The following is a 25,055-nucleotide window of genomic DNA, read 5'->3' on the forward strand; positions in this document are numbered from 1 at the left end:
ACCTTTGGCAATTGGGAAGCCTTGATACAGTACCCACACGTGAACCCTAACATCCTGGCTCGAAAGATCCACAATGGAAATATATATTTCTGATTTCCATGGAACTATCATGGGGTTTAAGAAGCTGCGACTCAAAGAAAATTTGCGTTGATACCATGCAGGGCTTTGGGAATTTTCACTTCACATTGGATGCAAAGTGTGGAGACCGATTCTGATGTCCCCCGTGCTAAGGCCATTCCAACTCACTCACTCACTCACTAGCAAATAATCAAAAGCAAGTAGAATGAACCTCAACTGAGTTTAGACCTGCTGAGCCGTCAAATCATCGTCTTGGCATACCTGCAATAGATTGACATAGTTAGATGTGCCGAAGTGCAAAACCTATTTAACCTCCCTAATCTAACGCGTTAACAGTAAAAGGTAATGTGATTCATATTAATGATATTTCAAGATAAATATCTGCTTGAAGCAGCGCCCATGTACGTTTATCGATTGCCCCATGAACATGCATTTATGAATCTCTACCCAACTGTGCTAGGAGGCGTTCGTAGTTCCGCCTCACCTGGGCTACAAGCATATGCGAAGGCAGTTCAATTTGTGATATAAAAAAAAGAAGAAAAAAAGCTTGGCTGAATGGAAAAGGAAATTTCCTCTGATCACTGCATTGTCTGGTCCGGACTCCACTATTAACAGGCCGACTCCATTCACCTGGTATTATTTTCTGAGCAAACCAACCAATTCACAGAGTGTAATTCATGTTTTCTTTTTTCAGTGATACGCATTTAATAAATGATTCTCTTAATTACACAGTAATACTCTTCATCAAAAGAAGAAAAGGACCTATAACAACATTATCACCATCATAACTCATTTTCGCGACAATGTAGAGCACATTGTACAATTTCGACAAATGTGATGAAGCATGATGAATATAAAGCGTCATGAATGAAGTGCCTCTAAACGTTTTCTTGAATAAGTGAATATCTAGCGAACTGGGCAGAATATTCTGGAACCGAGTCATTCTTAACAAGCAAAAAATATTTTAAAAGTCATGAATGTGAGAGATGAAAGTTTCGACCACACTGCTAATCCCGAGTAGAAACAGCTCTCTCAGTTCAATCTGCAAGTTAACGTTCAACATATATGTGTGAAGTGTGTTTTCATGCTTTTTAACAAACTCAAGGCGCTCGCACGCCAGGCAAAAGGAAACGGCCTGATTGAATTCAATGGGAGCAAAACATCTCCGAGTCTGTTGTTTTTCACTGAAAATATGGATTTCACTCAAACTCCATTTTTTAATTTTATTACTTTTAAAAGGCTCTTAGAACATGCTCAATTTACGTGACAGAAAAGGCTGTCACGATATTCCTTGAACATGAAGAAACCATTCGTTTCAAGTACCTCAAGAGCAACGTCTCCATCTTCATCTGCGCTAAAAAAATACATCTAAAAGGATGCGAGAGTCCTTGAATTAAACGTTGGGACACAGTCAATAACAGATGCTTTGGATCTGTCGGCGAACCGACATCACGCCGTGTAGAGTTTTAACATATTTACAATGTATGTCATTAGCAAAATTAATAGGCATGGAGACAAGGTAAATTGAAAGATATGTAGAATGTCCTTAATTCGACAGACCATCGTTAAACAGGACTCACTGAAACAGTCCAGATAAACCGTACTGCGTGATTTCTATAAGGGATTTTCTACATGGAATAAGTAAGTATATATATCGCTGAAATGAGTCACATTATTCATTTGGAGAACAGATTGCGGGGTTTAGCCTTTCATAAAAATACGAAATCTATACTAAATGTAGAGGCTATTGTATTGAATGCTTGGTTCTAAATAGCCATTACCATACAATAGTGAAGGTTCCATGTTATCGCATAAAAACAGGAATTGAACAAGTCAAGGTCATTTAGAAAATGCTTCACTTTCAGGTACTGAATTATTGACTGTGGCAACATGCTTTGATATTTATGTACCTGTAAAGCGGCCTGTTTCTGTGTTTGTATGCCAGTCAATATTTTTGTACCGTACGTTGTTTATGTCAATCATTTGATTGTATATTTCAAGGTGACAAGAGGGGGATCAGCAATACATTCGCTCTTGTATGATGACGACGTGTAAAGTAGTTTTTACAGTAACAGTATTGGCATCAGTGCCATCACATAATTCGGGAATTCTAGATTTGCTCGAGCTGTAAGTCCCATCTCTGAGTGAGTCTGGCTTGGTGGAGCGGCCTAATGGTCAAATCATTCGTTCGTCGCACTGAAGCCCGGGTTCAATTCCCAACATGGGTACAATGTTTGAAGCCCATTTGTGGTGTCCCTCTCCTTGATATTGCTGGAATATTGCTAAAAGCGGCATAAAACCATACTCACTGACTGACTCTTTGAGTGCTTCGTGTTTCGGAACTGCTAGTACAGTTAACAGCACTGCGTGTTTTTAATCTGAAGTAAGATCATACAGCCCCATTATATCCGTTACTAGTTCAAATACAAATACTATCACCAACTTTGAAAAACAAGTAAATAATTAAACCCCATAATAAACCCTCCTACTAGTATCACTTCAAATGTAGCATTTATTAGGTTACATGTAGTTCTGGATATATCCGGCAGTTCTGATCTTTGACTCACTTGGCGTGATCACAATTTGATAGTGTTTACTTAATTTATTTTGATTTATCAAACTTTGTTGCCTGCCACACCTGTAGTACCATCAACGCCCAGAATGCTAATAACATCACATCCAGCAATACCTCTACCAAACAATGGTGATATGTGAACAATAAACTTTGACAAAGAAAGTCCAATGATCGATATCATTAGCCAAATTCTAAGTCATAGCTTCGGCTAGTATGTTTGTCATGTTGACACGACGCGTTTCCTTGGGCTAGTATTTGCATCATATTGACAAGCAATGTGTCGGTGTATCGCGTTGTCAAGAGATGTGCCATTGAGCTAGTATTTGCATCGCGTTGTCAAGAGATGTGCCATTGAGCTAGTATTTGCATCGTGTTGACAAGCCATGTTTCCTTGGGCTAGTATTTGCATCATGTTGACAAGCCACGATTCCTTGAGCTAGTATTTGTATCGTGTTGACAAGTCATGTTTCCTTGAGCTGGTATTGCATAGGGTTGACAAACCATTCTTCCTTGAGCTAGTACTAGTGTTTCCATCGTGTTGACTTGCCGTGTTTCCTTGAGCTAGTATTGCACAGGGTTGACAAGCCATGTTTACGTGAGTTAGTATTTGCATCGTGGTGACAAGCCATGATTTCAAGAGCCAGTGCATCATGTTGATACGCTACGTGTCATGGGTTAGTATTTGCATCGTGTTGGCAAGCCATGATTCCTAGAGACAGTGTTTGCATAGTGTTGACCAGCCATGCTTCATTGAACTATTATCTGCATTGTGTTGACAAGCCGCGTGTCATTGGGCTAATATGTGCATCGTGGTGACAAGCCGTGTGTCATTGGGCTAATATGTGCATCGTGGTGACAAGCCGCGTGTCACTGGGCTAATATGTGCATCGTGTTGACAAGCTGTGTGTCATTGGCCTAATATGTGCATCGTGGTGACAAGCCGTGTGTCATTGGGCTAATATGTGCATCGTGGTGACAAGCCGTGTGTCATTGGGCTAATATGTGCATCGTGTTGACAAGCCGCGTGTCATTGGGCTAATATGTGCATCGTGTTGACAAGCCGTGTGTCATTGGGCTAATATGTGCATCGTGGTGACAAGCCGCGTGTCATTGGGCTAATATGTGCATCGTGGTGACAAGCCGCGTGTCACTGGGCTAATATGTGCATCGTGGTGACAAGCCGCGTGTCACTGGGCTAATAAGTGCATCGTGGTGACAAGCCGCGTGTCACTGGGCTAATATGTGCATCGTGTTGACAAGCCGCGTGTCACTGGGCTAATATGTGCATCGTGTTGACAAGCCGCGTGTCACTGGGCTAATATGTGCATCGTGTTGACAAGCCGCGTGTCATTGGGCTAATATGTGCATCGTGTTGACAAGCCGCGTGTCATTGGGCTAATATGTGCATCGTGTTGACAAGCCGCGTGTCACTGGGCTAATATGTGCATCGTGTTGACAAGCCGTGTGCCATTGGGCTAATATGTGCATCGTGGTGACAAGCCGCGTGTCATTGGGCTAATATGTGCATCGTGTTGACAAGCCGCGTGTCACTGGGCTAATATGTGCATCGTGGTGACAAGCCGTGTGTCACTGGGCTAATATGTGCATCGTGGTGACAAGCCGCGTGTCACTGGGCTAATATGTGCATCGTGTTGACAAGCCGCGTGTCACTGGGCTAATATGTGCATCATGTGCACAAATCATGTGTGCAAGCCAAATGGGCATCGTGCAATGTGCATGTGTCATGTGTCCAAAAGTATTATACTTCTTTCAATATCTGCCAGAACATATGTTAATAGATATGACCACCAATATACATGTAACACACGCGTATGACCAAAATTAGATAAAGAACTGATCTTTTTCGAATTTGTTTCATTACAGAATAATGCCTGCTAGTTTTATAAACTTTAACAGGATCATATACATCTGGCCGAATGTTTTAATCAAAATAAAAAAATGAATTGCCAACGATTCATTATTGTTTCAAGTGACAGTATTGAATTCCAAAATAACAAATTATTACATTCATCAGTACTATATGACTTGTTAAGTTATACAGTACAATGTACATGTCATACATTCAGCTTTTAGTTTCACTGAATGCGCCAGAGTGAGTGTATAAATAAAAATTAAACTACATTTTCAAAAGTCGTGTTAGTTTAATAACAAGGTAATATTACTAATAGTTTAACAAGCCTGTTTAGTTGTTGATACTGAGAATTAAAATAGTCAATATAAATTCTGAAATAGATTCAAAGATCAACGTGCCAACTGTTCAAATTTTCCCAACTAAGAATCTTTCAGGAAGCTTTGTCAAACAGTCAGGATTGACCCTTCCGCCGGCGCCTCTGTCCATATGAATTCACGAGGTTATTTTGGCTAAATCTTGCAATTTGTTTTTGTAACCTGTATTGGAAGGCAAGACGTTAAAGCGTTCACGCGTGACATCGAAGACACGGGTTCGATAGCCAATATGAGAACAATGTGTGAAGCCCATTTCTCGTAGCGTAAAACTCAACTCACTCACTCCTCCCGACTAGATTAAGATACCGTGATAGACTTTTCCTGAGCACATATCCCTTATCAAGATCAGCCTCCAGCCAGCTGCGGTAAAGACTCACATATTGATTTAACTGACACTCACCATGTTACAGAACTGGAACTTCATTTCCGTTGTTCTTCCGCTGGTCAAGCAGAAACATATATAAAGATATCTTCGCGTCTACAGTTGTATGCACGCTGCCTTCACGATCGTTTGATACCACTTGTATTATCAAGCAAATTAGACACAACCCTCTGCTTTAATGTGCATAGAAGACGTGTTGCTGAAATGTCATCGCATTCATACTCTTTCATCCACACGTTTGTCATTTGTCGAGAATTCAAAAATGTAATTTGTTTTACAGACATTTGTGTGTGTGTGAAATTTGATATTAGCTATAGGAAATGATGTTCTGGTCTATCACCGTACTGACGGGAAGGAAAGGTTCAGGTATCTGTTATCCTCACAACTTGATCTACACAAGTATATAACAGTATAGCATGGTATGGTGTAGTATGGTATAGTATGGTAGGGGAAATATTTATGTTTAGAATCAGTAGAGAAAAGTGGGATGGTTACTGTGTCCAGAACAGGAATAAGACCAATCATGAATCGCCCAGAACACTCAGAATCACCTGGAGCATCACTATAGTCTGACTGTAGCGATTTAGAGAAAGTCAGGAAACAGAACAGAAACGTCTGGAAACCTTTATACAGTGTTCGAGGGTAGAAAATGAAATAGTAAATGTGTAGTCCAGATCTTTTATGCGTGAAATTTTCATCACAACCCTGAATCATTTCAAATGTATTTGTTCTTTATGTGTAATTGTTTTAAGGTACTTTTTCAGATTCAGTAGATCAGAATCTATGCGCTCGAAACACGCACTCAAAATATTTTGCATATTTTTATTTTGTGTGTGTGTGAAAAACGCAGATTTCTCCTGTAATGCGATCACTGCTTAATATATATTTAAATGGGTTGACCTTTTCTTTTCTTCAGCTCACATGACAGTCCGCGTTTCATGAAGGTGATGTGAAGATCAATTTCACCCAGGATAGTCAGCCTTGACCTATTTTCGAAATATGACCACTGTCGCAGCTGTCAATGAAGATCATCACCACTGTCATTATTTCCTCTATTTGTTTCATCAATTCCTTTGTGGTGATTTGTAATCTTAGTGTGTTTCAGAATTGTTGGTAATTATACAGAACAAACTGTATTTACAACTTTTTTATTTCGTGAGTGCGAGGTTTCGATATAGATTCTTGTACTGTTGTCAAGATGTTATCGGTAAAGAGTGTTCAATATTTCACGTGTCAATTTCTAAAAAGCCACCCGAACAAATTCTCAATTATTTCCCACTTCTTCGTTGTCTGTTACTTTCACACCGTATTCATTTTGATACATATTTTAAGTTAACTCAACTTACTGTTTAACCTGGCAACCGAGACGTAAAACCATTTTCTGCACATTTATTGTATATTTGGGCAAACTCACGACGCAGAATTGCATTGATCTCTTTGTTTTATAGGTTTTGGGTGCCACGTGTATTGTGAGTCATTTGACACCCAGCTGTTTATGCACACCTATCAATCATATCAATCAAGCTGGTACATGTACTTTTCAGATGCAGAATTATAATATCCGAAAATATGCGAAATAGTAATGGTTTGCTTTCTTACTTTTATTATCTATCTGATAAATCCTTTACTTAAGAGCACATAGCTGACACTAACTTTAGCACATGTCATCAGTAAGCAGTTGTCATTGCTTATCAGCCAGAAGATGATTCAGTGGGCAATGTCTATTTGAAAACTGAGGCATAAATACCCGTGCTTGTTCGCTAAGGAAGGTTGGGTGGTTAAAATATATGATTCGATTATTTGTCATTATTTAACATTTCAAACCATTACCTGGTGATCTAGTTTCTGTGCCAGAAACTTCAGGCGTAAAGGAGGTAATATATCTCTTGAACTCCTGATGTTGTGGGAATAGATGCACTTTCTCCCTAATTTACCCTTTGGATGATACATCACGTATTCATATACATGGGAAGGCATCTAAATTATTACATAACCAACCATAAATATAAATTTTATGAATCTAATGCAGTCTCTCAACTAATCAACATCATGGTCCAGAATACCGACCAGATGTTGAAAAAGCCCAGGTCTCGTGATATCATCACGATTCTTCTGTTATTAAAGATGTTCCTTTGTATCTTGTACATTGTGCAAAACTGAAATGGACGGTGTTGATCATTGTCGCTATCTGGAACAAAGATTAACGAAAACACCCGACACTCACAAAATCCCGAAAGGCACCTCACTTACAAGGCATCAGTGGTGCTTGGGTTTTGCTTAAGAAGGAGGTAATGGGCTTTCAGTCTGCTGTAGGACAGAATGTGGTGCCGTCGCGAGTAATCTTAGTACATTTACACAAATGTATTGCATCAATCAAGAACAATCAGATTTCCTATGGGCGTGCAGCCGTTTCATTTGAAGGAAAGGAGAAATTCATTCCTTTTCTATGAGCGAAGGCAACGCCTTGAGTGCCACATCAGCGTCACTCGTCTGTCAATGATATTTCGTTCAAATTGGATATTGGTGAATGTGTCAAATGTTTGACAAACCCATGTCATGTTTTCTTGTAATTGGTCATCGTGTTATATTTCGTAATGGCACATAAATGATGTTGACACTATCAGGGGAGGCTTTGGAATAAATATGTATTGATGCGCAGAACCAAGGTTATGACATCAAATAAAAGTGACTAACACTTTACATATTCATATGAAACGACTGCTAAAAAGAAGATTAGTTATCTCATAAACAACAGTGACATGATCTGTACATGATCATAAGAAATACCTTGTAAAAGCTGAATGTGTTATATCTTATGCCCTACGCCAAGCTTATATCACTGAATAAAGGTGACTAGCACTTTATATAATCATGTTGCTGAAAGCAGAGTCAGTTGTACTACTATGACTATATTTTAATCATACGTTTATGATTCACAGATGTGTGACATACCAGGTGTGATCGCCATAGAGGAAAAGGGCAATTGTCTACCTGAACAAAGAAGGGAACATATGGTACAAATTAGAATTGGGAATGGCGTCGAATATAATTTTGATCAGCGATGCGTCATTGTTGGTGATGGCCTGTCTTCCATTAAACATTGCGTACTGATTTCATTGTTGTAAACATGAGGAACAAACTTTTTAGCCAGGGTCCTTTGACGCTCTTCAAAAGAAAAACCATGATCAATTGTACAACCCCAATGGTTGTGAAAACGAACGTGAAGATCCGGGTCAGAACATGTTGCCTACAACCCATGCTTTTCGAAATATCAAATGGAGGGACAGAGTGGCAAGACTCGCTGACATGGTTGGTGCATGTCATTGTGTCCAAAGTTTATCCTAATGATGCTCAAGATGTCAATAACTTGATTATTACAGACCAATGTTGGAATATTACCGAGTGACGTAACAAGCAAACAAAGAAACAATTCAAACCCACACCTTAATAAAATAAACCCAAAACCCCGTCTGAAATGGGGCAATACATGTATATGCGCAGTAAGATATTCTTTGTCTATTTTTATCTCTCAATTTCACTTAGCCAACGTAAGTGAATGATGTAGTTCTCGAAGGTGATGTCATTATTTCTGCATTATCGTTATATGTATAGTTTCCATCAACGTATCATCTTTCCGGAAATAATGGAATTGACTTCGCTAACTGACTATCCATCCGTCAAGTATATCATAAATTCATAGAGAGATGTGAATCGTTCAGCGGCGGAGCCTGCACTTGTAGATAAATGAAATTGTGCCTTCAAGCAAATGCAAGCGATATGTTCAGTAATTCCAAAGTGAATTGTATTAAAGATACAAGTATAAATATTGTATCATCCTTTAGACTGATCTTTGTCTATCGCACTGGTCCTCAACCTTGTCAAACCAAAGGATGTCCTGGCTGGCGTTTGTCATTAACGGAATAAGACAGAGACCGGTCCATTCGGATTCAGTGTTCTGTCCTTGTGAGGTATCCGTGTTAAGCATTGGCATCGTACCTAAAAGGACTGGCACTACAAAGTATCACAGCCGTCCAGTCCATATGTACACACGTAAACGCCCACACGCCACCATACACAAGCGTCATATGCTCGTTTTAGTCTGAAAATTCGACATTACTTAATGCATTGATGAAAAATACATGTAGCAGAGTTGAGGATACTGAATGGCCTTAGATCTTCAACTTCAAGTGATTAGTTTAAACATCGTCAAATGACACTGTGCTATGCAATCTGTGAAATGTCAGACCCCTACACAACAGAATGTCTTTCTCCAACGTGAATGTCATCACATTTGATTGGCTTGAAGAGTTTCCATCATCTGCTTATGGTAATTGTGATTGGCTGAGAAACGAATATGGATTTCATGTTTTCTCCATGCTGCATATACATATATATCGTACATATATCATTGCTCTGAGAAAACCACAACACAACTTATTTCATTTCGTACATAAGAAAAGAACATTTCTAACTGTTTACGACTGACAGAATACAACAGATGTATCAAATTAAGTGCTTCTTCACTAAAATGCCTCATGTAATTAGCATGGTTAAAGGATGTTTCACTCTCGTTGGAATTCCTCCTATTATTATACACTATGCTTAATACGATATTAATTAATGTGATGAAAGAACGGCGACTGGGAAACCCTTTTGCCAAATTTTAAAGTCTGAATATTCCCACAAAATTGGAAGCCTTAATTTGTATCGTAGAGTGGATCTAGTTCGAGAAGAGTCAGGATGCCCTGTTCCGGAGATGAATAAATGTACGCTACCGAACCACATTTCCATAAACTATGCATATGTATACATACAGTATAATGCGTGTCAATGTGGTTTTGTTACTACTTGTCATAAGCATTTTCATTGTTATCAGTAATAAACTTCATACCTATTCATAACTAAATATGTAATGTTACAATATGTCATAGAGTAGCCTAGTGGTAAAGCGCAGAGCGGTACCCTCAACAAAGGTACCTCGCTTCCTGGAGACGTCATTTTCCAAATATATTTACTTAGGAACAGAATCAGAATCCACTAATTTTCAGCAGTATATGTTCAATACCTGGAAAAATGGTTTTGACCTAAATTATTCACTTACGTTTTGCGCTAAAGTACAAGGATAATCATGCACTAAAGGGAGGTTAGTGATGCCTTGTATGAAATTTTCCGTCTTTTTCGCGACAGTCGTTCAGAACAGACCCACAAATGAAAATAACAACCCGATTGCTTTCTTCATGAAATATGATACATAGCCCAGGGTGGTGAGCTGTCTGGCTCGTTAAGGAAGGGGTTAAAATAGCATAAACTTTAAGTAATAGATGGTAAGGGAGACGGGCTTCCGTAATGTATATAACAAATAATGGAGAGAAACATTGCCTCTAGCCTAAACAATGTCAAGGCGGGTGAACTTTGTCTTTAATAAATAGCTATATACAGCCAAATCCATGGCTCATTTCTGCCTTGCAGCAACATATATACATGATTGTGTTATGAATAAGGTGTCATACGTTGACTGTTTTATAATGAGGTTATGTTATACATTTTTTTACAGAATGACCCTTATCGTATTAAATGTCGCTTACTAATGACATTTACCCCCAAATGAATATTTAAGTCAAATATGTCCAAAATCTAATATACATTGTAATTTTTGTGACACGCACATGTATGTTCTGTAAATTAGACCCTTTATGACAATACCGCTCGCTCGCCAATGGGCTGAGACGTAGAATATTATATTTCCTATCTGAGCTGGGACTAAGTGTTGTGCAATGTCTAGTTAGAGGTAAACCAACAGTTAATATCTCCACTTTATATTCTACACCGTCGACATTTTCCATTTAGGAGCTCCATAGGCTGTTTTTGAACATAATACTGTCTCATATATGAACCAAATCAGATCAAGTGGATAGTATGCTTTACACTCGACATGAACGGAAGATCGTAAAGAAAGTAAATCGATATTCGTCTTCGACGCCACTTGATGACAGTGGAATACGCATGTCTGAAAAGGGACATAACCCCAGTATGCGTAGTGTGGATCTCAGGATATTTGAATTGTTTCCGAGGAACAAAGTAATATGATGTAAATAGGGTAGCATGTATGTGACTGGACACTTAGTCAAACGAAGACATCATCATGGGCGCCATCTGTGAACCGTCCTTGCTGATGTTCAAGAAATTCAAGCTGGGTTTGATAAGATCCAAACAAGGTGACTGATGCCAACTTAAACTTCAGGCATACAGATGACCCGATGTCGTTAGGTAATGGACAAATTAGGCATCTCCCTTTTCACTGATTCACCCACCTGAACTAGAAATGAAAGAGACAAGTGAATCACGTCATCAATTTCATCGTTTGATCATACATGAGAATTCCGATTGGAAAACACACATTTCAACATACTTTGTTACAAGAATGATGACATCATCGGTCAGAGTTCCCTTATGTCAAACAATGTACCAGCAGCTCCTGTCTTTGGTGTAGTTTGTGAACCTTTGAGGCACAATCTTCCATGATCTTTCAGAGAAAACTGCAAAGAGCATTCAATCAGCAATATTCCATTGTCTGGACCAGACAATCCAGTGTTCAACATCATGAGCATCGGACTGCGCAATTGGGAACTGATGACATGTGTCAGCCATGTCAGCAACCCTAATCACCCGATCCCGTCAGTCGCCTTTCACGACAAACACAGTCGCCTTTTTTGGATCCTCTCGGGTCGAATTAGTCTAATTTTGTATTTGCAGTAAGATCGTAAATGGGTTCGTAAAAAAACTTGCAGAGATGGACCACATGCGGACTATGAAACGTGTATTGCCCAACGGTCCCAGGCTCTAATATCCTAAAAGATAGGTGTAATGGGATTTTCTGTTACAAAAGAGAATCTGACAGTGAAAGTCAGGGTTGACATCAGGTACCCGGTGGGATGCACCATGTGACTAATAACATAGCGCCTCACTAGGTAGGTATCAATAATCAGTTATCGCTATGAGCATCCACCTTGTGAATTGATTTCAGCGCATTATGAGTGCTCTTATTATTATTACTATTATTTTTTACAGATTAAACATTGTATGCAGCAGAGAGTGTTCGGGTGATCCTGCCACAGTCAAGCTGGTACGGCTGATCATCAGCTCAGGGCCCTCGCCCCATATACACGCAGCCCAGACAGCGAATGGGACTTCTTCCAGGAAATCGCTGCCTTGTCGAACCCAAAACCCTTCCCGAGAATATGTAGACTCCCCAACACTGCAGCCGTCTGCATTATCCGGAGTGTCGGAAGGGCTGTGCTCCCGGTGGAGAAGTCAGGAGCCACGAAATCAGGAGGTACCAAACCAAGTGGCACCGAGAACAATGTGGAGTCAGTGTTCTTTGGAAGCAAGCGACGCATTTCAAAGGTGAGATCCAAATGTGTTTCCTGAATCTTGCAAATCATATTGCTGTCAAAGGGGACAGAACATTCAATGACAAAAGGACAAGATCGGGTTTTTTAGCAGGAATTCTTCTGAGGCCGTATATGGGCCGATTCTAAAGAAGTTTAAAAGCATAATTTTCCATGACGTCCTGGACACGTTCAGGGTCGTACCATGGATGGACTTCGTAGTCGAAGCCACAGGCATGGCAAAGACGGTTGTAGAAACAGCGAGTCATGCCATCATGTCTTTTAAGGTATGCTGTTTGTGCCAGGGAAGGGCGTCCATTGACAAGGTGTTGGAGAGTCTGTATTGTTGGCATTTCATGTTATCGCAAGCTGAGTTGACCAACAACTCATTAAAGACTTGAGTAAATCAAGCAGTCGCAATGACTTCAGAATCCATCCATACGACAGAATCGAATGTATGAAGTCAATCCACCACATGTGGAGGTTGCGGTGATGTTTTTACCTCTTCCAAAATCATTTTTTGTGCAAGACGTTGATCCTTGCACTCCCACCATCCCTTTCTCCGAACGAACGAAGTTGTTGAAATCACTCAAGTCTCAGTTTTGGGGAGGACCATTGTGCGACCTTTGCAGAACCAGGTGTCCACGAAAAAAATATTTAGTACGCAATTTGCCACTGATAGAAAGTATTTTCCGCCTTACGATACCGCACTTCTGTCATGGGACGACGGTCTGGCCAGAACAAACCTGAACATTAGGTGATCGATGGACCAAAAAAATCAGACGACAATTTTGAATTACGGCTTCTGGGTAGAAGAGATTCATACATGAAGTCTTTTTTATGTCTCGATGGTAACCAAGAACAACTGCTTCCCCGCTAGAATAAAAACTAACTGTAATGTATCTACTTTTCCTTTTCCCTAAATCGTTCTGTAATTGCTTACCCTGCAAGGTGCAGGTAATGGAAAACGATTAGGATCTTTCAGAATGACTGAAAATGCTACGAGGTATGGATTCTGTTTGGTTTCTCCTTGAACGTGCTCAATCTGGATATTGTTTCTGGTTTCAAAGAAGTGGGGTTTTCAGACCACAGCCTTTGGTTCCATATTTATTTCACTCGATTTAATCATGACTATTTGCATTCCTGATAAAGACAATTTGACATTTATATCTGATTTTGAAAAAAAACGAGTGAATTAATTGGCGTCTTGATTCCGGCCTTACTGGACAAATTTTACCACATACCAGCGTGTCTATTTATTTTCTGAAATCTACCCAACAATTCTAGCGTTAACGATAACGTTCTAGAACAATCATTCTTGATTTGATAAACCACAGACACCATTGATACAAAAAAACCACTTGACTTATATCTAAGTCCACGTCAAAACACTGGCAAAAGAACTGCGTGAATGGTAACCTGGCAATATCTACAAAAATTAGCGATTTTTACGGCGAACATTTTCTGAGGCCATTTACAATAATCATCCTTTTCAGAAATTGCAGAAAAGCTAATTTTCTGCACAATTTTAAAGAGCGTTTTTTTCCATACGTGATGTAGTTCGACTTTAATTCGACTGAATGGCGAGGACATGTTTGTCGCAGCGGCATCTAGGGAGTTAAGGATGAAGCATGAAGTCAGTTGAAAAGATGAGTTTTGAAAGCAAATTTGGTGCCGTCGTATAAATATCAAGGATGGATATTTCTTTCTGTACAAGGACAGCGAATTGGTCATGTTCTGCATAAACGAATGTTTTGGGGTCTGAATTAGAGGCTGGTACTGTTGATGAATATCTGATCCTACAATCCTTGATACTCTCACACCTAGTGGGCCAGTGTTGGCATTTTTTTCTCTGTACCGTTGGTACTGGAACAACGTACGCCAGTATAGAGACAGTACTTGACCAATGCTTGTTTTTCCGTTAGTTGTCCGTTACTTGGTCACATATGGGAACTGGGCCACATGTGGGAGGTTACCGTAAATACTGCAACGCAATACTGTACCAGCCCAACACTGGCCCAGTATAAACAGTGAAGTTCCTGCATGGTGAATTGTGGGGGATCATCTCCGGACCATGTCGTCTGTTTGAGAGAGGTGGCCAAATGACAGAGTGTGACATTTTCCACATGTCTGAGTGCAATGTGACTTAGTCTGGCCCTGAAAAGTAACGATATATGGTGTGACCCACGTAAAAGACTACTTTTTCAACGAATGTCAAGTATTGAGAAACCTTTGAACTATAACAGTATTATTTCCACAGGAACAACGGTAGCATTAAACGTTTAGTATGCCATGTTTTTAGAACATGGAAAACCTGTTCACAAGCATAGAAGCATAACGTTTGCATACGTCCTGGATTATTGTCTGATAATCCTGTCATACTGGACATAACGTCGAAAGTTTGAATAGTAAATTTGAAAATACGTAAAAAGAGACTGTATCAGGTGAATTGAACTGTGTTCAACTTCTGTCGTAAAAGCTAATCCAGGAAGACAATGAACTATGAATCAATGAAGGAATGACACATCATGTTTTCATCTAGTTTGATGAATTAGACTCATATGGATAAACATGTGCTTTGTTTTGTACTTTTTTTCCTTTCAGAGTTTGTTTTGGTGTCAGCTTGTTTAAATAGTAGAAATTTATTACACTTAACTGGGACAGATCAAGCCAAACTGTACTATTTGCAACCGTTACTATGGTGTACTGTACTGTATTTTGCCAGTACTGGTCCAGTTCAGCGCCTAGTTGCGTGATTTTAGCTGGATTATACTTAATTACGAGATCATTTTTGTAGTCAGGTGCCTCGCTGTGTTTGAGGGGTAGTGGGATAGACTTGTGGTTAAAATGTTCGGTGGTTACGCCGAAGACCATTGTTCGAGTACAAAACGTGAAGCCCATTTCTGGTGTCCTCCATTGTGATGTTGCTGGAATATTGCTAAAAGCGGCGTAAACTCAACTCACGCACTCACTCTGTTTAAACTGGTTTGTTCGAGAGAAGGCACCAGGGTTTTAGAACCGGGCGCAAACTGCAAATGATTTTGACAAACAGTTGACTGATCTAAAATCCACGATTCATGAATATTAATGTGTTGGGTATAACGATGTTTTTATTATTTTTCATTGAGATGTCAGGGAAGTCAAATAATGCTAATCTCGGGTCTTGACAATCTTGAACGAATGTATGGTCTGGAAAAATGTAAACCGGTATCTGTTCGGTTCGGGTACACTGTCGTAATATTACAGATGCCCTTGGGGTTCTAGCTCACAGTCACATTACTCTTGGATTCGAACCCACGATCACAACATTCTGGCATTTGAACCCACGATCCCAATATTCTTAGATTCAAGATCTGGAATTCTTCCACGCCGGAAAAAGAATGTGACGGGTCAGACATGGTATTCCACGTGCCCTGTATGAACCCAAAACAAATAAACTGACAACTGTGAGTTTTCAATCATGAATTCTCCAGGATTGAAAATACATCAGTAACGACTGTTGAGAAACTGCTTCGATGAACACGCAATCTGTCAGTGTGAATAACTCTCTGTTTACGTTTCCAAATCATTAAATGACTTTGTTGAATGATGATATATATGCGTGCGTGTACCTTTACACAGTAGACTCCAACAGATGCCGCTTTTTCAAATACCGGTGTCATCCTACATTTCATTTCGTAAGGCAAGATTGCATGAAACAGATGAAGATGGAACGCTTTGAGGCGTGTTGCACGTCAGTCGCACAATGCACCAATGTCTTCCTATTAATTCTACGAAACTAGAGAGACCACGACAGATGTTCCTGTGTAATATACGTCCCTACAAAACGTGACTCATATGGCCCCATATCATTTGAAACTGATACCTGTCATGTTCAAATGTCACTCAATCTGAAGTATCACTGAATACCGTGTATTCTGGATGCTCAGTCAGGCCATCAAAGTAGAGTTGAATGGCATCATCTGTGATCTGGGAAACACATTGCTGAGAAGACAACCATAGAAATTAATTACACACTGAATTTCAATACCTGCGGCTTTAAACTAAGAGCGTCACATATGCTGTTCATCATGTTTCGTTTGCAGTTTAACACCACAGTCAGAAATAGTCCAGCTGTATGCGGTCGTCTGTAAACAATAAAGTCTGACTGGAAAATCCAGTTATCAACAGCATGAGCATCGATCTCCACGTTTGGGATAAGATGACAAGTGGCAACCACGCGAGTCTGACCACACGATCCAATTAGTGTCTTTTAAGGGTGAGGTGAGTTAAGGTGAGGTAAGGTGAGATGTAGTGAGGTGGGGTATAATGTCGTACTTAGGATGAATATTTCGCTCATATGTATGTGTGGCTGCTTGTACTTGCCCAGGCTTAAACTGGTTTTATAGTGCTAGCACATTTATATACAATGCCGCTGTGAAGCGCGAATACCCTACTCCAATACATTATATATAATTATACTGACTTCGGACCGATCAGTCCTTGTTGTACCCATTAATGGCGAGCGTCTGACAGGAATAAAGTACTGCATTTTAACGTTTTTCGATATGAACCCGCCACTTCCTTTCTCCGGGTGAATGCCCAGCCACAACACCACGGAGAGGGTCAGTGGCCTCTTACGACAAACATGGAGCGCTGCAGATCAACTCTGACCCGAATCTTTGCAGGTAGATAGCCATTACGAAGGTGATGGTGTCTAGACTGCTTGAAATGAAAGTTCAAGTGTGAAGAGTGCGAGAAATATCTTTCCCCTATGTTAGAGAGTAAAACAATTGATAAATTTCATCTTAAGTTTTTCACTGCGTCGAAGTGTCGAAACAAATTTTTCACTGCGTCGAAACAAATTGCGAGGTATATTCGATTTAAATAAGGCAATGTGAAACAGGTGAGCAAATGTCTTTGGTTTTACGGCGATTTTAGCTATTCAAGCAATATCACAGCGGGGGACATCAGCAATGGGCTACACACATTGCACCCAAATTAACCAAGTGTTCTCTCCAGGAATCCCCACTACCGACACATATTCCATGTACATTGACCAATGAACCCTCAATTAACATTTTACAGAGCAATCAACCCATGTCATGTGCAAGATCGTTGAATTATTCGATTTTCTGGGGAATCGAACCTGGGTCTTCGGCGTGACGAGCGAACGCTTTAACCACTAGACTATCCCACCGCCAATTAGTAAAAAGAAACCCCATACATTCACTATTAATATTTAGTATGAATTCACATGTCAGGAAATTGTAACCTCTAAAAATAAAACTCTTATTACACATGTATCAAAGTACCCATCACCCATGAACATTTTCGTTTGCGTCAGAGTCTTTGAACAGCTGAAGAATATTTTAGCTGGAGTGGCTGTACCAAAACCATAAATATCCTCTCTCGTTCTTTAAATGCGCCTTACATTTAAAGAGCCCCTAAAAATAACGATGCCCAGCCTCGCAGTGCTATTAAGGATTGGAAAAAGCATTACTACCAATGTCTTCAAACTCATTTCTTTAGCGTTGTCATTATCAGCTACAAAACCCACATGTTACTTGATTGGACAAAGGCTAAGTGCGTAGTTTAACATCAGTGAATTTGTTCCATCGAGTTACCTTTTAAGTCCACCAATTTAAATGGCTGGGTAGCAACACAATCGTTGAGATCTCGAATTAAAGAATGCAAATTGAAATTGAATCCTATGTCAAATAACTTTTCAGATTGCAATCCACAAAAAGGGATTTAGAGTACACATGAAGCGAACGTTTGTTCTTGATGAGAATCGTGTGTAACACGGTGTGTAATTTATTATATCAGATGATTTCGAGTTAAGGCTGTATTCCATTCCGCGACCAACAAGTGATCTTGTACTAAAACGCCCGACCCCACACTCGTTTAATAAGGGGGACGAGTTGTATTCCCTAAACAGTGTAAATCTCATTTCCGGTGTCCCTCGCCGTGATACTGCTGGAATATAGCTAAATCGGTGTAAAACTGAAACTGAAATCACTCAGTCACTCCACCACTAATTAATAGCATCAACTCGCAGTCATTATGCTGAGATTGCATTCGGAGATACAAGGTTTATTAAGCTACATTCTTTCAGCGTGTGACTATGGGTTTACGCTACCTTGCAGTATTCAAGGAAAATCATGACTGAGGACACCAGAAATATGCTTCGCACGTACCCATGTGGAGATTCAAACCCGACCCTTGAGTTTGACCAGCGAACGGCTGACTCACAAAGCTACCCCACGGCCCCTGTTTGCCTTCTCGTGTACACATATGATAATTATGATATCAAATCCCTATCCCATGACTTCAATTAACTTCACAAATCTGGCTTTGGAAAATGGTATGGTCTTTACCTTGAGATACTAAATATAGTAATACGAAAGTGTGGGATAGTTTTTAATATGACAAAGTAAATATCGTAATAATAATAATGGATCGGGTGGTCTTTACATTGTCAGATTAAACACAAAACTATTAAAGATTCAAGCCAGTTAGCATATGTAACTGTAGTGCCAAGAACGAACGTGACTGCTGTATGACATTCACATTGTAACCGTACCCGATCCATTTACTTGTACGTGTAGGATGTAAGAAAGACCGTTCGATTGTCACGCTGAAGGGCCGTGTTCAACTCCAAGTTTATAACGTATGGACCCATATATTCCGCTGCCAGGCCCCATTTCTTGATGTGTCTGGAACATTGTTAAAACATCTTCTTCTGATTATGACAATGTGTTTATGGCATTTAATTGCATATCGTACGCCAAGAGAAAGAGGTAAGCGCATTGCCATATGACATGAAAGTTACTGATGTCATCAACGTGTTTGGATCCCATTATGACCATTCTCAAACGAGAACAACAGTCAGGGAAGCCATACGCATTCCTGATTACCATTCTCTGAGGCAGTTTGTTAGAAATCAAAGGGAAAACAGGCGTTTTGAATGATACGCGATATTGTCCTTTGTTGAGTTTGTGCGGTTTTAAGAAGGTCTCGCCACCGTATAACACATCGCTCGATGTTACAAGGTATTTTTGACACGAGGAGTCAAAGCATTAGTCGCTTTTTCAAAGCAAACGGGACACGTTCAAAAGGAATAGCTGCAATAATACCGCCTTTTACATCTCCGGTTGATCGCAGGCGAATGTTAGCAGAGAAATCGTTTGGAAGTGTGTTTGTCGCTCTTAGCATTGTGAAATCATTGGCCGATGGTGCCGTCGAGACGCTAAACGTAAATGATCAACAACAATTGTCTTCACCAAGATATTTTATGGATTTAAGCAGCTCTATTCTTTTCAACACAACGTTCCGGGATCACTACAGATCCTTCCAACGTGGAAGGTAATGATCTGGAATGACCCCGTAACATTGTGTGGACAAGAATATAAAAGCTTCAATCCACAAAATATCTTGGTCATCTATAGTAATTATAGTGCCGCTAAAAGACAACGATTGTCTTGGTCACCGAAAACCAGCAGTATGTATGTTTCTTTTCAAAAATGACCGTAGATTAGGATGCGAGTGATACAAGTTCATGCACATCAGAGGTTGAATCAATAAATCAATAATCAACAATAATAAACCAGGTTCCTGTTATCTCCACAAGATGGGATTTTATGGTGAACCCGGACACGATCGCCTTTCATAAACACCTGATGCAGGCACCTGGTCCCTTCATTGTGGGATAGTGACTTACAAGCATTGCCCATGATACAGTCAAAATCGGACAAAGTCAGTAGTGACTTCGTGTGGAAAGGCCTCGTCGATTTTTCAGAACCTGGCTAAACAAGTCATTTCGCTAGACGAAACTTTCAAATCATGACTTGGTTTTGTATTTTCACGAGGAACCCGAGTGTTCCATCACAAGTACGACCATGAAACCAAATATTGCTTGTGTCATCAAAAGTCATAATATATTCTAATATAGAAGACCCGTGAAGATCTAGATTAAAATTGATCTTCAGTGACCCATGCGTGTTGCAAGAGGCGACTAATGGAATAGGGTGGTCAGACTCGCTGACTTGGTTGAGCAACCATATCGTATCCCAATTATGCCGTTGATCACTGGATTGTCTTGTCTCGATCAGTTACAGACCGCCGTCATATAGCTGGAATATTTTTGACTGCTCACTAATTTTACCAACACACTCCTTAGGCGCTAAGTCATGACATACATGGGTAATGACTTGAAAAGGAATTAACTCTCACCGTAAAAATAATAATGCCGATAGGTGTCAGAATGATCAACGTACTTCGTTACATGATGTTATGCTAACCATTCAACAGCCGTGGATGTCACAACACATTCTCGAATATAGGTTGTATCTCAATAATATCACCAGTTGGAACAAAAAACACAAAACACACTCTTCATTCACAATTCACAGAAATGTGTCATGTATTTGACGTTTCAGTTAGCAGAGAAACTCAAGTGATAACACGGATAGAGTCTCAGAACGATGACTGGTTTTGATCTGGCCTACTTTGGTCAAGTCCCAGATAGGTATTCGATAGAGGCGGCGATTACGAGGGGTTATAAAAAAATAATGAGCATAGCAATATTCTCAATGCCCAATGTTTCCATTTTATTGTGAAGGGATCATTAACAAAGCCATATCCAAAGTTTAACACATTTGGGTAATGTGGTTCACGAGATATGAATCATCACAACACACTTGGGTATAATATTTGTAAAATAATTGCAGAAAATGGAAACGATATGCCATTTGGTCCCTCTTGGATAGTGGTATATATCTTCAGAATGGTCTCGAATGTATTCCTGTCATAATCAACAGCCAAAGATTTGGATTGCTTGATTTAGATTTTGACAGAGGCTGTGTTTACTTTGATCTTTCACTAACATTGTGTCCAGATATTCAAGCTGGCGCTGTTTATAATGTACTAGGAGCTGACACATTGTTTGGCCATTCAGTATTTAGTTTAAACCCTTGGCAACATGTGTGAATTATGAAAACAGTATAATGAGTTATGTCCTTATGATGAACTCATCTGGAAGGGGGTGAGTAGTGTCTCCAAAACAAGCTCTTTTACTAAACATGAGAGAGCCACTTTAGCAAGCGATTGTAGATTGAAATTGCTTTTCCATGCACTTTTACATAAACCTGTGTGCTTTTAGAAGACTTCTATCTACCTCTACCTACCTCATATTTCTTGCATATTTTGTTTCCTGAAGTTTGTATGCAGATTTTGCGTTTTGAGGGATAACAAGTTAAAGGTCAAACAAAATGGGGACCGTGATGCTGGTACATAGCAAACCAGTTTACTTGAGGTTGACAAATATTATGTAGAAAAATAAAACATAAAACAGCTGCATTTATATCAATGACGTGGTGACTTTCACTACTTTTTGTTATCCCCTCGTATATGAATGCAAAGATTCCAACAGGCAGACGGCGTTTTATTTTCATAAATACATGACTGAACACTGACACATTGTCGTGGGCAACCGAAGCTTTGTCTCATGGAGACTGTCACACGATAGTGAGTCTGCTCGATGAATGAGCGAGTGATCGATCGATCGATCGATCGATCGGGTTTAGTTTCACGTCGCACTCAGCAATATTCCAGCTTTATGGCGACGGTCTGTAAATAACCGAATCTGGACCAGTCAATCCAGTGATCAACATCATGAACATCGATATACGTAAGTGGGATACGATAGCATGTGTTCAGCGAGCTTGATCCGGCGAGGTTACTGATGATCGATTCTAACCCCGATCTCCACGGGGTTTTTGGCGAGTGATTTATGCAGTGATTGATAAATGAACATGTATTGATTCGATGTGTCCAGTACAGGCTGTCTGTAAAAATAATTCTGTCAGTTTTTGAGCTCGTAATCATAAGCCTTTTTGAATACATGGTTGGGCAAGGAAGAGAGTATGTATACCACAGCCTTCACTACCCCTTTTATTGTTTGCAGGCTTCGTTTATCAAGCCCCTATCAAACCCGTGTCTGGCTTCCTACCCCAATCAAACTGTACAAACATATCCTCTAACCTGTATATATGCTCCCCTTCATCATACTGTTCATCACTTGCTTGACAAGTATTACGACCTGCAGCGCTCTCATAGCAATAAAGAAGTTGTTCATCCATATATTGTCATTCGTCCATACTGCTCCAACTTCTAAATGCCTCTCAAAGAAGTTAAGGAAGACAGGCAGTAAAAACTCTGCAAAAATAATGCCATATATTGGCAACATTAATGTTCCAAAATTTGATGCAAAATGCAGGAGCATATTTCTGTAGGTGTGATGTCATATCACAAAAATTAGAGTTCTGTCATCAATTCTGTCTTGTTCGGCTGTGCTTGACGAGTTAGAAAATCGTGAAAGAGAGAAAAAAATATATCTGTGTTTGCGATTTTAGTGGGAGACGCCGGATTTCTAAGCTTTCTAAGCAAACTTCATGTCAAGTTTTTTTCCTTTTATTTGGAAATTGAAAAAAAACTGGATCAGCTCGGAGACTCAAAAACAGATATGATTAAATGCCAACTGAAAAAGAAACACGTTTTCTTCCTACAATCCCAAGGATTCCATCTTTGATCTTAGCAACTGAGCGTTGGCGTGAAAGAAATTGAATTTCAGAGGCATGTTTGTAAATGACAAAGGAATATTAGTGCATATCATTTTACATTGCTGTGTCTGTAGGAATTGTATTAACGATATCTGTGTTGCACAGAAGACGCATAGTCTTAGAAATAATATCCTTTTGCTGGAAGAACAGTTTAGTGTACGTTTGAAGCCCTTACTCTGGTCGGCTCCCAAGCGGTGACTTTATTGTTTTCCCGTGTTTCCCAGCGTAACTTTGCATCAGCTCGTCTGCGATTTGATTTCTCATTCGCTTTCATAACAATATATCTCCAAATAATTTTTCAATAGTAATGCATTCTCGTGAAATAACGCATGTTTATAGGCATTTTTTGAAAATGAGAATTAAAAAATTATTCTCATCTCCTTTACCAGTCACATTTCTGTGTATCTTAGTAATAAGTCATACCAAGCATGACGTCATATGAGCTAAATGTTCTTGAGTACGACGTTAAACCACATTTCACCTCACCTCAGTGCTTGAAATAGTTTCCAAAGCTTGATAGCCAATCGGACTAGCTATGGCTGAAAGTTATCAGCCTACAAAATAATTCACTGGTCCAAAATTTGAAGGTAGAAATGAAGCAAACAATTGCAAACATAGATGAGGATCATTAAAGTATTGTCGGCATGACATGGGTTTCATCATTAAAGTATTGTCGGCATGACATGGGTTTCATCATTAAAGTATTGTCGGCATGACATGGGTTTCATCATTAAAGTATTATATTATTGAGGATTGCGCATGCGTGAGCTCGTGTGTGGACGTGTCAGTTACGAGCTCTGAAAAATGGGCATTTCTTTAGCCCAATACAGAGCCAAAATAGGCACATTTTGCCAACCAAACAAGATAAAAGGCCTAAGTATGCATGGACTAAAACTTGAGAGGTGTTACCTCTCGCTAGGAGTGCGTTTAATTTGTCTGATGAGTGTCCTACTTATCACATGTGGCGATGTCGAGTCAAACCCTGGACCCACTACACGACAACAAACCCTGGCTGTGGACGAATCGGGTGCACTTGGCATAAACGTGAGTGAAAAGGACAGCACTGATATATTGACCATACTCCTTGAAATGAAAACTGATATCAAATCTATGAACAAAAACTTTGTAAACCTCAGTGACAAGGTCGACAAGATGGCGACAGATTTCAGCAGCCAACTTCATCATCTACAACAAGAAAACAAAGAGCTAAAGTCAAAACTATCAGCGATGGAAGATAAGATTACTGACTTCGAATCTAGGAACCGAAGAGAAAATCTAATTTTCCATGGGATTCCCGGCGATAAAGGCGAGACGTGGGAACAATCGGAGAGTAAGGTGCGTCAGTTTCTATCTGAAGATTTACATATGGGCAACGCCTACGAGATGGTGATAATACGAGCACATCGGCTAAATCAGCGGAAGCCAGGTTCTCCAATCATTGCGAAATTTCTGACATCTAAAGATAAGAGCGACATCTTCAAGGCATCACGTGCGGACAGGACTGAGGGATCACAACACAAGCGTGTGACAGAGGACTTCCCCCAGAAAATACGAGAGGACAGACGAGCACTTTCACCTTGGTTTGTGAAGGCAAGGAATGCAGGAAACAACCCGAAGATGAGGCAAAATAAGCTTATTGTAAATGGTCAAGTGTTTGTGTATGATAGGAATTCCCAAAACATCGTGAAAGAGAAAGGATCGCACAAAGAACCGCCATACTCAAACAATAACACAACCACGTGGGCCAGTTTGTTTGGACCCGGAAATGAAATAGACAAGGAAGG

The 25,055-nt window shown here is 39.9% G+C and overlaps 1 protein-coding gene across 4 annotated transcripts in view; it reads right to left on the reverse strand.

The window, feature by feature from the left end:
• Window positions 1–25,055, reverse strand: part of LOC137268111 (cholecystokinin receptor type A-like) — a 114,499-nt gene that overhangs the window by 15,951 nt on the left and 73,493 nt on the right. The window contains exon 3 of one of the 4 annotated variants that reach the window (XM_067802633.1): window positions 290–339. The exons of 1 other annotated variant lie outside the window; for it this stretch is intronic. The gene's annotated coding sequence lies outside the window, so the exon portion shown is untranslated. Of the gene's footprint in view, window positions 1–289; window positions 340–2,387; window positions 2,451–14,646; window positions 14,664–25,055 lie in introns of those variants that run through there. 2 more of the 4 variants (XM_067802635.1, XM_067802634.1) reach the window with 2 other exon arrangements.

Source organism: Haliotis asinina, chromosome 16 (genome assembly GCF_037392515.1).
Source record: "Haliotis asinina isolate JCU_RB_2024 chromosome 16, JCU_Hal_asi_v2, whole genome shotgun sequence".
NCBI lineage: Eukaryota > Metazoa > Mollusca > Gastropoda > Lepetellida > Haliotidae > Haliotis > Haliotis asinina.